This window comes from Gobius niger, assembly GCF_951799975.1.
Source record: "Gobius niger genome assembly, chromosome: 8".
Lineage (NCBI taxonomy): Eukaryota > Metazoa > Chordata > Actinopteri > Gobiiformes > Gobiidae > Gobius > Gobius niger.
In genome coordinates, this window is record NC_136859.1 from 31,362,549 (window position 1) to 31,379,799 (window position 17,251).

Below are 17,251 nucleotides of genomic sequence, written 5' to 3' on the forward strand. Positions count from 1 at the left end.
GAGTGATCTCATTACATTTAGCAGTAACAGAAATACTCCCTCTCAGTCTCAGAGATTGCTTACTGTATGTTCTCAGCACACAGTTTGAAGGCATCAACATTTGCTTCCTGAACCTACGTTTGTACAGACTTTCAGAAATCACAGATACAGCTGCTCCTGTGTCTACTTCCATTTTTAAACGTTTGTCATTCACCCTTAAATACACATAATAAGGTTTTACAATGTCTCCTTCAGAGTCACTGTCCTCACCGTCTGCTTTCACTGAAAACATCTCTACATCTTTGATCTTACCTGCCCGGTACTCTGTGGCAAACCCCGGCTTGGCTTTGACCTTCTCTTCCCTGGCTGTAGGCTGTGGCGGAATCTGCAGTCAGATGGCGCGTGTCCGTGGCCCGCACATCGGTAACATGGTTTCCCTCGCTCTTCTTTCTTGCTTGTGCTCGTCTTAGAAATAGCGTTAGCTTTGTACGTTTTCTGGGACCACTGCTGGGCATTTTGCTTTGTTACCTCGTAAAACAGTCCCGTGTCGTATGCTGCTGCTGCAAGCGTTAGGTCTTTAGTGTGAACAGAACCCGGTCACGGAGCTTGTTGACCACACACACAAATCTATCTCTGAGAGCGTCATCTAGGAAATTCCCAAATTTACACGCGGCTGCTAGCTTCCATAGGCTTGCCATGTACTCGCTTCGTTGTCTCGTTGATTTCTTGACTTCTATCCTTGTGCAATAAAGTTGGTCTTCGGCACAAAATGTGTCTTCATGAGCTAAATTAGCTCTGCGAGTTTCTTCTCCGACGGCCTTAACGGTGCACACAAGTCCATGAGCAGCGTGTGGTTCTTTTTACCAACCACTGTCAAAAGCACTGCCCTTGTTTTGTCATTGTCTATTTTCAGGTCATTCGCCACAAAGTACTGCTCCAACCTTTCCAAATAGGCTTCGAAGTTTTCTTCGTTTTCATAAAAGGTTTAAAAGGTTTTCACCTTTTCCGATTGACGTTGCAATTTTTCATGCACTTTTTCTTTCGTCTCCCATCCTCGTCGCCAAAATCTTTTGTGTCCAGATATAAAAACAGGGAAGTCCTCTAGTAAAAAACTACGTTAAACTAGGCATTATTGAATGGCTTCTTTATTAGCCGTCAAGCGGCTGAACAGCATGGTGGAAAACATAAGTTGCTCTGCGCCTGTAACAATGCACCACTGCTGGGCATGAGGCGCCTTCTACTGGAACGGTGGTGACAAGGCTTTTGGTTTAAACACCACATGTTGCTCTTTTAAAGGGGGGGTTTTATGCAAAATCGACTTTTTCAAGCTTTACATCATGTTATTATGTCATTCCCTCATTAAAAACATGCCTGAAGTGTTGCCTTGGCACATTCACGTATTTTTGAGTAATCTGTAAAAACTCTGATGGCGGCCATTTTAGGGATAGGTTTGCCTGAGTCCTCCTAGGAACGCCCCCACCTCCTGGAGACGCCTCTGAGCTTTCGTCACCAGCCGAGTAACCAACCACTGCTCCTCAGCAGAACCCCCTCCCCACTGATGCCACAGACAGCGTGTGGAGGGGGCGTGTCGGAAAGAGTCAGAGGTTCTTAAAGAGTGCTATAGACTGGTGCTATGTGATTGAAAAAAGCATAATACCCCCTCTTTAATGAGAATAGTAATTGTTTGAAACAACCAAATCGGTCTGGCCCGTGTGGAAAGTTCAAATATCCAATGTGACCCTGGCATCAAAAACCTTGGCCATATCTGGCCGAGACTACAGACCTATCTGACACCTGAAGAGACACTCTTCTGCGGCTATAGACTTTATTCTTTGGGCTAAAATGGGACATTTAAGAGAATGATAAAAGAAAACACAACACGCAGGGTTTGCCACTTGGCTTTATATTTTATTATCTAAGTCCAGGTCTTATCAGTAAGGGCAGGTGTTGTGCGCTGCAGTCGTCAGGGTGAGCCCTACAAAAGGCCAAGGCTGTTAGTATTTGAAAACAAGTGCCGCTGTAGGTTTTTATCACTTTGTACAATCATGCATACCTCCAAGTATCCCTCGACCCACTCAATTATGTTTGTCACTCGTGTGTACACTCCTGGTTTGTTGCGTCGGCCACAGACGTCTCCCCAACTGACCACTCCCGCCAGTCTCCACTCTCCGATGGCGGTTTCACATATGAGAGGCCCTCCACTGTCTCCCTTCGGACCATGAAAAATAAATAAAAGGTTTCTTGTCAGGCAGGTTTCCAAATCGAGGACACTTGATTGTCTGTAGGCTTTACATTGCAGGGGCTCACCCCTCCGCACATGTTGCCGGCGCACATCATGCTCGGAGTAAGGATTGCACCATAGACATCTGGATGCGAACACACAGACTGGTTGATCACTTTGACCTGAGCCTGCTTTAGCCTACCGGATCCACGCCCTAAAGAGAGGACAAAGAAATTGAGTCCGATCCATGTTACAATAGGATACGATGCATTCAAGACTAGAGCAATTATGTGGAAATCATGTTCAGATCACATCAAGTTAAGGCCATCAAGGTACAGAGCCAGGGCCATTACAAATAATATAAAATCAGGGGTTATGCAAAACTGTCATTCCCTGCTCTGTCGATGGCACAGTAAGTATCTGACAAGTAAAAAAAACATGGGTGTTTTTTGCTCTATGTCTGTGACAAAGATGCCCAATATATGATCATTTTGAGAGGCAGAGAACAGAAAGGATTTTAAAACACTATATATTGTTACCTAAAAAAATATACACCCTGGCATGTGACATTATGTTTATTTTTTAATAAAATTTGTGTACTTACAATAAATATAAAACAAATACATTTTTATTTTTATTTTTTTTTGCAATGTAAGAATATGATTTATACTTATCAATGGCTTAGGTCAGTGTGTAAGTCACCGAAAGCTCCACCTTAGAAATGACTTGACCTTCCAAGTACAACCTCATAAGACACTTGATATCTGAAGTACCGCTTGGCCTAGATCAAGATCAAGTGAGGCTTAAAACATCACTAAAAAGGATCTAAAGACACTTAATTTGGACTAAATTATGCCATGGCTGGGTGGAAACCATGTCAAGACCCCAAAAATACCAAACTTAAATGCAAAAGTAAAGCATAAATAAATGTATATATAATTGAATCTACAGCAGATTGCCCCGAGTACCAGTTTGGGACTTAAATAATTTGCCTGCTATACGTGTGCTGAACTAAATGGATACTAGAAGTTGATCACAAAGACTTGCTCGTGGTTTTGCTTTTAGAGTGGACTAAAATACTTCATGTTTGCAGCAGCCCACCTCCCTCCTTCGTGTGGCCCCAGCCTGTGACCCAGCAGTTGGCACCAGGGGAAAAGGAATCCTCCGCTCGGGGCAAACACACGGGACGCACGCCATCTGCCAAAGTTCACAAGATAAGACTTTTCATTTCATTGTGATGCGCCAAGTGTTTACAATCACCGGATCATCTCATGATCTACTGTACGACTGCATTCGGTAAATGATTGAAGGTCGAACGAGGGCGAGTTCAGAGAAAGCTTTTCTTCTCACAGGATTATCTTTTCATTAAATTTAAACAGAACTGAAAGCAACTTTATGTTCATTAACCTCTTAACCCCACCAACATATCCCGTCGTAACCTAAAGCGTAGACTTCCAGGAGTTCACCTACATAAAGCTGTTTAACCAGTGGCCAAAGCAGCAATGAATGACATAAACTGAGCGTCATATCTTCTGTTCTCGTAGCCTTTTTTGAAGGCTGTATATGACTCCAAAGAAAGGCTCAGAGCGGCAGGTGCTGCTTCCCCCCCGCCTCAGCTGAGCGGGACAGAGGGACGCGCACTTCTCTATTTCTCTGCTTTATTAAAATCGACTGTTATATTCACCATAGCCCTTTTTGTTAAACTGTAGTAAAATGCAAAGAAAAGTGAGTGAAGAGATTTGACAGGGGCTCATAGTAGACATTAATTCACGCAGCTGTTTAGGTTGTTTTTTTCTTCCGCATTATGTTGCGCTGCTGCTGCTCACGTGCACTTGTAAACAACTCCTCGTGCTCGGCCACGGCTCGGTTCGTTTGTGTAAGTGTGAGCGCGGGCCGTTCGGGGCATCCAGGCCTTTCCTCAAACGAGCTGGAGAGTGGCAGGTTCGGATGTCCAGTGTGAGTGCGCCCTGAGTCAACAACTGGTGGCCAGACACGCCTCCTATGTATGACGCTTGCAAAACTTCACGCGCCAGCTAACAGGCGTTTGTCGCGAGTGTGAAGTATGTGAAGCGGCGTTGTTTGGCGTCCAACGAGAGGCAGATGGGGCGTGGACGCACCTTGACTCCAAGCTGTTCCTCCATACTGATACTGATTCATACATCGATGTCGACCTCCGGGCTGTGATCGCCAAAGCTAATATACATGTCAATACATTTTCCTAGTCGCCACTTTTGCCTGTTTGAGTCTGTCCAGGTTGAACTGCTCTTATGCCTTGCGTTGTTGCTGTCACTTTTTCACGTTCTTTTCCATCACAATTTTGCCACTTTTTTGTTGCAAAAATTAATCGCTTTCTTTTTTACTCTTTTGTTGCTCTTTTTGTTATGTTTTTGTTACATTTTCGGTTCCTTTTTGTTGCTCTTTTGTGGCTTTTTGTTGTCACTTTTTGACGCATTTTTGTTGCATTTTCATCCTGGTTTTCTTCTAACATATGTCACAATTTTGATACTTTTTTCAAGAAGCTTTTAGATTTTAGTAATGGCAAATTGGAAAAAATGTGCTCGGTACCGGTGGGGGTTAAGAGGTTGAACTGGGTCAAAAGATAATAAACAAAATACTAACTAAGACCTAAACAAGGTCAAAAATCAGGACTAAAACTGACCGACCTAGACAATTATTTCAAGTAACATTACTCAACTGCATTTTTTCCAGTCCCAAGGATAGTTGGGAAAAAATAGGACCCCTAACCGGCTGATATATGTGTAGCATGTGGGTGACCTATTGCCCTCTTCACCGTGGTTACCGCATTCCAGAGATAACCAAAACCCCCACTTCAAGACCCCCAGACCATTTTATGGTTTTGGAATGTCTTCACTTCACTTCACAGATCAGGAGAAAAAGACTGTGACGATCTATCCTTTAACCCTCACAACCAGAGATGAGAACTCTCTATTGACCTTCGAATTGGACTAAAGACTGAATCTCAAACATCCGATTTGAGTAATAAGCCGGTGTAGCCCATCTATTTTATATATTCATAAGACAAATGTAATTTCATTGTTATTTATTATTGGTAAAAAGTGTTTAAATTATTCACTATACGATCACATGTACCGCAATGGGTGGAGTCCAGGAGTGGGGCTCATTCACAAAAGTGGGTTGCCCACGCCCACGGGGAGTAGTGAGTGATGCCTGGTGTGTGCGCTATGGTGACGCTGGTCCAAGTGTGCCTCAACATGTACAACGAACTGGACTAAATAAAGTTGCAAACCATCCAAGTTTACGCCTGTTCTGTTGGAGAGTGCAACATAAATCTTGGTGCCGTGACCCGGATTGGAGATCGCAAATGGACAGCGGCTATTTGACCAACAGCTGATCGGAGTTGTAGCTACAAGCCAACAGCTGATAGCCCACTACGGTGGCGCACGGCCACCTACTCACAAACTGTACTCTGTCACCAAACGAGCTAAGGTAAAAGCATTAACGGTGAATCGTGACTATTGCCATTTGGAAAATGTCTGTCATCTGGGAAAGTACGCTGGAACACATCGAGGGGAAACTATTGACTTTACCTGCTATGGAGCTGTGTAATTTATGCACAATGCTGGAGTTACCTGTAAGCGAAGAGGACAAAACCGTACCTCGCAAAATGAGACGGATTATCCTACAACATTTGGAAGGAGAAGACGTGATTTCGCTGGAGGACGAAGGAATGTCTCTGTTGCTGAAGGTCGGAGATCGCATTGATGAATTGACGCGTTCTATAACACCAGACCTCCATCTGCTGGAAAGATCAGGTACTGCACCCAGCAATGAAAATGTGCCCAACGCACCCGTGTCTGCTGCTAATATTCCTGTCTATAATGCCAGTCCTGCATTTGTTCATCAGTTATATCGAAAAGACTTTAAAATTGTTGGACAAATTGGTGAACCACAGCAAAAAGACAAACTTGGATATACAAGTTTAGAGAGACAGATTGAAAAAGCCCTGAAGAAAGGATACAGTGAAGCTGATATTGTGGAGGCTGTAATCCAAGCTATTGTTCCGGGAATAAAATTAAAAAGTTACCTTGAGAGCAGACTGGACCTTTCTCTTCAGGCATTGAGGCAAATTTTGAGAACCCATTTTATTGAGAAGGATGCAACAGAACTGTACTACTGTCTCACTAGAGCAGCACAAGACTCAAGGGAGACACCCATACAGTTTGTAATGAGAGCTATGGACTTGAGACAGCAAATTTTGTTTGCATCTGAAAGGGCTGAGTTTGGATTAAAGTGTAGCTCTGAACTGATCCAAAACCAGTTTCTTCAGACAGTGCTTACTGGTTTGATTGATGACACTGTCCGGGCTGATTTAAAGCCATACTTACGTGACCCAAAGGTGGCAGATGAGGTTCTCCTGGAGAAAGTCACTGATGCATATACTCTAGAAGTGGAAAAGAAAAACAAGTTTGCCTCCATGTCAAAATCAAGGGGGGCGAGAGTAGCAGCAGTGGGGGAGGATTATACTTACAGCAGAGAGAGCAACACCCTGATGTCCACCACCGATGCCACCAAGCCCAGCGAACCACCCAAACGTGAGACGCTCCTGGATAAAGTGGACCAGGGCAATAAAGCCATCTGTGAGGCTATACAACACCTTACAAACCAGCTCTCTACCCTCCATCAAGCTCCAGCTCCGGGACCACCATGCCTTGAGGGACCTAGCAGACATTTCAACAGGAGGTTCAGGCCACAACAGCGACCGCATACGACCGGGAGGTGTCAACGCTGCCAGGACACCAACCCCCACGGCAAGTGTGACCACTGTTATAAATGTGGGAGTGCTGACCACTGGGCCATTGGCTGTCGCAAGGGCACCAATGTCTCAGCCTCGTCAAATAAGATTGAGACTAAGGTACATCTTGGTAAGACCGACGCCCAGTTCAGCCAGACAACACCTCTCACTAGTAAGCAAAGACAGACAGCTAAACTAGTGGGGCGGAGATGCCTGGTTCGAGCCTTCCTCAATAATGTGGATACAACTGTATTATGGGACAGTGGCTCACAGGTGTCGATTGTTGGAGTGGACTGGAAAAATAAATACTTACCAGATGTCCCGGTGAGGCCTGTAGCAGAGCTCCTAGAGGATGGGGAATTTAGCCTGTCTGCAGCTAATGGAACAGAGATTCCCTACAAAGGATGGATGGAGGTGGAGTTCACTCTCTCTCACGAGGCTGTCCCAGGGATGAGTGAGCAGTCCGTGCTTGTACCTGTCCTGGTGGCCAGCAGTGACTTGGAGCGTCCAATTATAGGCTTCAATGTCATAGAGGAACTCGCCCTGACCAGTGACAATTCAGAGAACTGCAATCCAGTTGGTCACATGGCCCAGAGACTTTCCTCAGCGCTAGAGGTGGGCCGCAGAACGGCTCATGCTGTCCTGTCTGTGTTGAAGCAGCATAAGCCTGAGGACAGCCTCCACATCGCTCGCCTCAGCCGACGCCCGGTGACAATTCTCAAAAACAGTATCCAGAACGTGTCTTGTGGACTGGTCCATGGGGGTGGATCCTATGCTTTGCTGGAACCCAACCCGGAGTTTCCATGGCCAAGTGGATTAAAAGTGAGAGAGCAGCTCATAGTTATCCCCCAAGGCAATGCACGTGTCACTGTGGCTGTGGAGAATAATACTGACAGAGACATTACATTGTGTGGCCGCACCACCCTTGGTTGGCTGCATAGTGTTAATAGTGTGTGTCCCCTGGAGCTTAAGCCATCACTATCTCCAGAAGAGGGCAGCGCCACACTTGAAGAAGAGCAGTCGACTCAAGTGCTGCTGAATGAGCTGTGGGATCCTCCTGTGGACCTGAGCCATCTCTCTCCAGAACAACAACAGAAGGTACGCCAAATGCTGAGGGAAGAGAGTCAAGTATTTGCTAAGGATGAGTGGGATACGGGATGTATTAAAGGACTGGAAATGAATATTCAGCTCAAAGATGATACCCCAGTGCAAAGGACTTACAATTCAATCCCACGTCATCTTTATCAGGAAGTGAAAACACACATCCAAGATCTGCTGAGTAGGGGATGGATCCAGAAATCCTACTCCTCATATTCCTCACCTATTGTCTGCGTCAGGAAAAAAGATGGGAGCCTTCGTCTTTGTGTGGACTACCGGCTGTTGAACCAAAAGACTTTGCCCGATCACCACCCCATCCCTCGTATTCAGGAAATTCTGGAGAATCTGGGAGGCAATGCGTGGTTCACGGTCCTGGATCAAGGAAAGGCATACCATCAGGGCTTTGTGAGTGAGAGTAGTCGCCCAGCTACAGCCTTTATTACACCCTGGGGCCTGTATGAATGGGTACGGATCCCATTTGGACTTGCAAATGCTCCTGTACATTCCAGCGCTACATGGAGAGCTGTCTTGGGGATTTAAGAGATGAAGTGTGCGTCCCATACCTTGACGATGTCCTGGTCTTCAGCAAAAGTTTTGATCAGCATGTACAAAATGTGAGGCAAGTGCTGCAAAGACAAAAACAAGCTGGTATTAAACTGAGACCAACAAAGTGTGATTTCTTCAAACCGGAGGTGTGTTATGTGGGGCGGATCATCTCAGCTGAGGGCTACAAGATGAATCCCAAGGAAATGGAAGCGGTCCAAGCCCTCCAACATGAGACTCCCTCTACTGTCAGAGAAGTGAGGAAGTTGATGGGATTCCTGACCTACTACAGGTCCTACATTCAAGACTTCTCGAGGACAGCAAAGCCCCTGTACGACCTGCTCTCTAAGCCCAAAGTTGCAGAGAAAAGCCAGCCGAAGAAGGTCTCAAGTCGTCAGTCTGCTCAGCTTGCTCCATCTCATCCAGTGCAATGGACTGTGATTCACCAGGAGGCCCTGCAGAAGTTGGTACATCAGCTGACTAACCCTCCGGTGATGGCCTATCCCGACCTAGAGAAGCCCTTCATTCTGCACGTGGATGCTTCAGAAGAGGGACTGGGTGCTGTCCTCTATCAAAGGCAAGAGGGAGCCCTCAGAGTTATTGGGTATGGCTCCAGGACCCTTTCCGCCACTGAGAAGAACTACAAACTCCACTCTGGAAAACTGGAGTTTTTGGCTCTAAAATGGGCAATTACTGAGCGTTTTCGGGACTATCTCTTCCATGCACCCCACTTTACAGTGTACAGTGACAACAATCCACTGACCTATGTCACAAAATCTGCCAAGCTGAATGCGACGGGACACCGGTGGATAGCAGAGTTGGCTGATTACCGGTTTACCATCAAGTACCGGCCCGGGACTGCTAATAGGGATGCCGATTTCCTGTCAAGACACAAGCCTATTCACAACATCATCAGGGAGTGCACTGAAGAGTTCCATCAAGAGGATATTGAAGGCATTGGCATGGGCATGCGGGAGGAAAGCAGAGGAGAAATCAATTGGATCTCAGCAGTTACCTGTAACATTGATGCTCTTCCACAAGAGGTCAGCGTTGCTCCATCTGTACAGCCCTTAGCAGCCAAAGACATCAGTGCAGCTCAAGGAGCAGATCCAGCCATCTCCAGAGTCCTGTTCCTGAAACAAAAATATACTCACCTGAAGTACAAAGAAAGAGTGACAGAGAGTGCACCAGTGCGGAGGCTCCTCAGAGAGTGGTCTCGCTTGCAGACGGATGAAGATGGGATCCTCTGGAGGGAAACATCCTGTAGAACACAGTTGGTCATCCCAGAGCCCATGAAAGCTCTCATCTACAAGCATCTTCATGAAGATATGGGACACTTGGGAACAGAACGAGTTATAGCTCTGGCACGTGAGCGCTTTTTCTGGCCCAAGATGAGACAAGAAATTGAGCATTATGTCACTTCTGTCTGCAGCTGCCTCAAGAGGAAGAAGCCAAATAGAGTCACTCGAACGCCAATTCAGAGTATTAAGACATCAGCTCCGTTTGAGTTGATCTCTATTGACTTTGTGCACCTGGAGAAGAGCAGTGGAGGAGAGGAGTACATCCTTGTGTTGGTGGATCACTTCACCAAATATGCACAGGCATATGCCACAAGGGATAAGTCTGGGAAGACGGTGGCCAGAAAGCTATTTGATGATTTCATTCTGCGTTTTGGCTTCCCTGCCAGAATCCATCATGACCAGGGAAGGGAGTTTGAAAATCAGCTCTTCCGCAAACTAGAGAGCTATTCTGGTGTACGACACTCCCGCACTTCACCCTACCATCCACAGTCAAACCCTGCAGAGCGCTTCAACCGGACTTTGCTCGGGATGCTGAGGACCCTGGCAGAAACTGAGAAGTCACGCTGGAAGGAACATCTCGGTAAAGTCATCCATGCCTATAACTCCACAGTCCATGAAGCTACAGGGTATTCTCCGTTTTTCCTCCTCTTCGGCCGTGAACCTACTTTACCCGTTGATCTGCTCATCCCTCGAAAAAAACATGAAGAAGAGCGCCAGTCTCTAGTAGGTTATGCAGAGAAATGGAGAGAAGCTATGCAGCAGGCCTATGCTATAGCCATGGAGAACATGTGGAAGTCGGCCAGGAGAGGGCAGAAGTGCTACAACCAACGTGCATGGAGCTCAACACTACAACTTGGTGACCACGTCCTGGTACGGAATCTAACCCCCAGAGGTGGTCCAGGGAAGCTGCGGAGCTATTGGGAGGAAACCATCTATGTGGTGAGAGAGAGGAGAGGCCCTGACAGTCCAGTATACACAGTGGAGCCACTGCAAGGTACAGGGAGGAGAAGAGTGTTACACCGCAACCTGTTGTTGCCCTGCCCTTACCTGGTAGAAGAGCCCCCCAGGGACATTCCTCAGTCCGGGTTAAACCACCCCCCACTTCAGACCAGGGGAAGACACCAAAGAGGTCGGCGAGAGCTGCAACCAGTGGAGACAGGAAGTTCCAGTGAGGAGGAGTTTGGCCTCTGGACAGCTGGCAAGCCACTGCATCCACTCACCACAGCACCTGACAGAAGGCCCATGCAAGTGGAGAGACGGGAAGAGAATGCGGTGCAGCCTCAAGTGGTAGCTCCTGGGAGTCCTGAAGGCGAGCCTGAAAATCAAGAGGGCTCACCAGCCTCCGCCAGTGAGTCGGAAGAGGAACAGAGGGAAGTTCCACTACGGAGGCCAGTCAGAGCAAAACAGCCTCGTCGTCTGTACACCTATGACCAGCTGGGTGAGCCAACAGTGAGAGAGCTGCAGACCTGTCCCATTCGTGCTAGCGGTGCAGATGAGGTCCACACCGCCGACGGACCCATTATGTATCCTTTTTCGCATTATTAGTCTTAGGCTATTGTAAATAGTGAAAGATGGGTTATTTGACTCTTAAAACGTTATGTAGTGGGTAGAGTAAATGGTTTAAGTGGCACACAAATTTGATACTATTCTAAAGAGTATTAGTTGTAACGTATCTGATCTAAAGTTAACCTAAGTGAAATGGTATAGTCATGTGATAACATGCTTTGGGGTGAAACAAGTATTTTCCTTGTCCCATGATGGAAGATTGGGGGGCCCACCGATACTTCCCTGGACGATGCACCCGCTGATGCATATGGACTTAATGAGGAGTCGTGTGTTGTTGCCATAAAAGAATGGACTTTGATAAAAAAGATGTTTCATAACAAGTTAAAATCGTAAACAATGTGAAATGCCAAACCTTTTGCTCTTGAAATGTAATGCCTAATTTGTATAGTCTTTTACACTTGGGTATAAAAGGGAAAATGAAAAAAAAAGAGACTATGGGGAGCACTTCTCTTTTCAGTGGGGAAGGGTGTAGCCCATCTATTTTATATATTCATAAGACAAATGTAATTTCATTGTTATTTATTATTGGTAAAAAGTGTTTAAATTATTCACTATACGATCACATGTACCGCAATGGGTGGAGTCCAGGAGTGGGGCTCATTCACAAAAGTGGGTTGCCCACGCCCACGGGGAGTAGTGAGTGATGCCTGGTGTGTGCGCTATGGTGACGCTGGTCCAAGCGTGCCTCAACATGTACAACGAACTGGACTAAATAAAGTTGCAAACCATCCAAGTTTACGCCTGTTCTGTTGGAGAGTGCAACACCAATTCTTTAATTCATGCACAGTGAGAATGAACTCAACCGATCTGTTCTAATGATGAATTCTTCCCCAGGTCAAAAAGATGCAATGTACAAACATACTGTTCGAAATGTTGGAATGCATTTAGAAAGTTTGTGAAGTTGTTAATGTGTTTATCGCAATAGGAATGTATTTCATGAATTTCTCGCCAAGATAAGCCTTCCTCCCTTCCCACTTGGACCCTAATAATATCGGGTTACGGACTGAATCATTGGTCCAAGAGTCCCATGGAGGGCCGGCCTGGTATAAAAAAACTGGAGAGAGACGCTCTTGCTCTTCCTTTTGAATGCGCTTCTTGTGAGAGTGTGGTGGGACAGGAGGAGAGACGGAAGGGAGCACATGGACATCCCCCGCTGAACTCTGACCTCTCCTTTGTCTCAGATGGACCACAAGAACTTTAAGTTTGAGCCCGTCGTTTGACGTGATTTGTAACTATCTGTTACTTCTTTTAAGAACATTTGCATTTTTCCTACAAGACAACAACATTTTTGATCGCTGAGCTTTCAGCGAAACCAATTTGAGTCTAGCTGGTCAATCCAAACCCCAAGGCCCCGAGGAGCTGGAGAGAGAGGCCGTCGGACACCAGGACTTTGGAACGCCGGACCACAGTTGGCGTGGAAAACTTTTCTCACAGTCGTAAGCTCATAGACCTAGCTCAATAAGACTCACATAACTTCTCAGAAAACCACCTTATTGACTTTCAGATACAATTTTAGAACATTTTATCTGATTATTCATCCTATTAGCCTTTTAGGTTATTCTGTTTGCACTTTAATATTTAATGCCGTCTGTTAATTGATTTTGATCATTAAACCTCCATAAACCACAGGTTGCTTTGGTAATGTCGGTGTTTATTATTTCAGAATAAGGGTCCATGTGTACGTTAAAGATCTTACTTCCTTCAGATAAATCTGTAGTTTAGCCTCCTATTCTTACTTTTATTTTGTTCGCCTTTCGAACTGGTGCCCCGTTAAATTTTAAGGCTAATCTACAAACTATTAATTAATTAATAAACAAATTAATTGATTAATAAACCCTACATATGTATACTGTGTACCAGAGTTGGGTAGAATATTCAAATATTTACTCACAAAAGAGTGAAGTTACTTTGAAATAATTGTACTCAAACAGAAGTAAAAAGTAGGAAAAAAGAGTATAGTGTGAGTACTGTGTAACTGTTTGAGCGTAAAAGTTTGATTTATGTTATGTAAACGATGAGATAGAAAACATGTGATAATTGTAACATTTTAAGGAAATACCATAACATTTGAATATATAAGAAATTACTATGAAAAATAAAGTAAACAAAACACCAAATTTATCAATTTTACATCAAAATGACATGTTTTCACTTAAAGATTTAAGTGAAAACATCACTGCCTGTATTCCTCCAGCAGATGGCGCCACCTTTCCCTTCTTACCGTTCATGTTGATCTCTGTGATGGTCCGCAGCAGACCCACATCGTAGTCGACGGTGGTGATGTTGTATTTGGGGTGACAGAGCACCTGCAGCGCCGCGTAGCGTCTCCCCGGGGAACCCTCTTCAGTGAACACAGAGTTCACTTGCACGAGCCAATCTGAGACGTTCAACCTTTCGCTGTGACTAATAAAGAGGAGGAAAAACTCTGTTAAAACTATTAAACATAAACGGTTGTTAAACAAAAAAATAAAGCCACCAACTCATTTCACCCAACAAATAGAATTTATTTCAATAATTCTTTTTCATTAAGGGCCCTTCACGTAACCATATTTAAATAGGGAAAAGGTGGAAGAGAGGCTAAATGCTAACACTGTCTGTGCTGTGTTTACGTGACTGAGGACCAGACAGGTACAAATGAACTCGTCTAAGCTAAGGTAAGAACATATCTCAGTATGTAACACAACTACAACTGCAAAACACAACTACAAAAATAGGATACAATTTACCAATGATATGCAAATGTTCCAAATTTTATCTTGGACATCAATCTCACCCAGAGCTAAAAGCAGATCAAAGAAACTTTTCACCATAATAAATCTTTTTCGTAGCCCTCTGGGGTAATACAAGTGTTAATGGGATGATTGGGGGGTCTTTCAACTCCCCCTGATGTCTCTCGCCAGAAAACCATAATTTCAACTTTCCCTGCCTCCGACCCGGCAGCCCCAATACACACTAATGTCTCCCTCGTTACTCTCAGTTGTCTACAAAGTCACGTTTGGCTCACATTTCTGGGGTTTGTGACATGGTACAGGTAAGTCCTGACTGATTTCTGTCTACAGCTTTCGGTTTGTTGATGAACATTTTGCAAAACGTTGTTTGGTTTATCACGATCAGAAGGAGGAACTACAAGGTCAAATATACACACACACAAACTTTTTTGTCCACATAAAAAGTTACATTATGCACCTTTAAACACCATTAGATCATCGCAAATCCTGCAAAATCTCTCCCAGATTGTTTACCCTGATGGGATCAAATTAAGCACTGATCCCACCCCTCCAAAATAATTTTCATTTTTGACCCTTGATTGTGCAGAAAATGTATTTTCCCTCTGATTTTTGTGTTGTATTCCTTGGCTTTATCAAGTGTTCTACAATCCTACGACCCTACTGCAACATACAGTAAGTATGATGAAAATATCGGCTGCCCTGAAACCAAAGATGTACAACACATAATAGTGCATTAGAAGGTGATGTTTCATGAGCAATAAAACAAATAAATCAGGTAACCTGGACCTGCAAGTGAGTTTTCAGCATTTATGTTTTTCCAAGATTAATGAACATAAATGGTCATCAGTACCAGTTTAGAAGAGTGGTACATTTACTGATTTGCAGATTATTTTGAAAAGTGGACAATGATATCATACAAAATGTATGAGGGCCAATAAAATGAGTCTGAGGGCCACATTTGGCCCCAGGCCACACTTTGGGCACCCCTGCTTTACAATGACAGTCCCACTGCAATAATAGCCGTGTCGGTGTCTGATTATCAGTAGCATGTTTACTCAGTATTTTTACACCATTTAGTTGCGTCTGTGAATGCTGCGTTCGTGTGAACTGCAGAGCTTGTTTTTGGCCGAGATGTGACATTATTGTCCCCACTTGGTTTGTGTTCATGTGATTTTTATGTCAGAAAGTTGGGCTTTTGAGGACAGCAAATAAAAACAGTATTTTATCTGATTCACAGAATTAACATTTAAATTTGGTGTCAGCATCTCAAAAGCTAAACCTTGGTTTAATACATGTATAAAATATCAGGTACATTTTATTTTTGTTTTATTATTTTCTCTCACTATTAAGTTTCTCTGAGGACAACATCTCGCACTAAACTCAAGAAAGTTTCACTAAAAAACTCAAATGAAATGATGGATGAACAAAGAAGAAGACGAAGAAGACGAAGAAGAAGAAGTTTAACAGATATGTAAAAAACCTTTGGGGAGAGAGTAGGCTACAGTTTGGTGACCCCAGCTAAAGAATTAAGGGATTTACATTTGCTCTGTGTCTTACTAGACAAAGCAGTGGGCAGCCGTAAGGACCCAGCGCGATGAGATGATGCTTCCTCCGCAGATGTGCCACCCCTTCCACTGCATGCTGCCCATCCACTTCCACTCTCCACTGGGCGCATATGAGCCTCCCACTATCCGCTGTCTGTCGCCCAAGTGGGCCAAGTTACAATCTGCAAATGGAAGCGCATAGAGGTCATTCATCTACAGAATTTCTTTTTCCAAATTGGCAGCCTATGGAGTGAATGAATCTAAAAGCTTTTTGAAAAAAACATCAAAACAGCAACGAAAACGAGGATGAAAATAAGTGACACAAAAAAAGAGCCACAAAAACAGACTAAAAAGGGACAAAAAAGCAAGGAAAATGTGATGAAAAAGGCAACAAAAACGAAGAAAATAAGACAAAGAACTACGAAGACCAGACATAAAAAGAGACGAAAACACGAAGCAACAAAAGAGTAAATAGAGACAATAACACAATCAAAAAAGCGACACAGAAACTAACTAGAAACTTTTGCAATGGCTGCACCATTGCGATTGACTGCGAAATTGCGGGAAGCGAATGCAGAAATTGCATAAAGTGTTCAAATTGCATAAATTGGTTAATTTGTAAAAGGTAAAATACATAAAATGTCATGTTGCATAAACTTAAGATTGCATAAACTGTATAAACTGCATAAACTGGTAAAATGCATGAATGTGTTAATTAGCATAAATTATGTTAATTGTGTGAACTCTTTAATGCTCATAAATCCTAAATGGCACAAACTCTTAAGTTGCATAACATTCCTTAAAGTGGTTAATTTGCATAAATTATTAATATTGCATAAACTTTTTAAATTCCATAAACTGGTCAAACTGTTGAAATGGCAGAAGCTGCACAAATGGCTGAAAGGCCTGGAGTCTCTCCATTGGCCGGATTCCCCCATACACACTAATGGGCCAGACGCCACATACACACCAAGGCAAACATTTTCATGACACTCCCCTACAGCTGCAACTGCACTCATGGTAATGCTGAAAGCGCTGCTAACCGCTATGGCAAAAAAGTCACTGATTCGGTCCGGGGTCCGGACCCAATCACTTTGAGGTCGGAGTTTAAAAAGGGCTGCTTTAAAGTGACGCTGGTACTCCAGTGAGTGACCATAGTACTCTATATTCATATTTTACATAACACTATTTTATGATGAAAAGAGACCAAACTGACACAATGCTGCTTAACTGGATCTTCCATTCCATGTGGACTTCTTTTTGTAAGGATTTGTTTTTTGTTTCATTTTTGCCATATCTGCTACCTCCGCATTAAGAATTCCCTGTCCCATTTCTATTTATGAACATGAAAACAGCTCTGTTTATCTCATATATTGGTTGACGACATTGGCAGTGCATTACGTTTAGAGCACTCTCTGGTCAACACTTACCTCCAGTGTTGTTTTGGTTGGTCTGATTAGCTGGATTTTGGGACATAGAAATAATCTCAGTCGTGT

The 17,251-nt window shown here is 44.1% G+C and overlaps 1 long non-coding RNA gene across 1 annotated transcript; it reads right to left on the reverse strand.

Annotated features, from left to right (window-relative positions):
• Positions 1-2,324: 2,324 nt before the first annotated feature.
• On the reverse strand, positions 2,325-13,846 carry LOC306966419. The gene is made up of 3 exons (XR_013793104.1): positions 13,704-13,846; positions 3,302-3,397; positions 2,325-2,414 (listed from the first exon to the last, which is right to left on the reverse strand). It is a non-coding gene; the product is annotated as an uncharacterized lncRNA (long non-coding RNA).
• Positions 13,847-17,251: the final 3,405 nt, after the last annotated feature.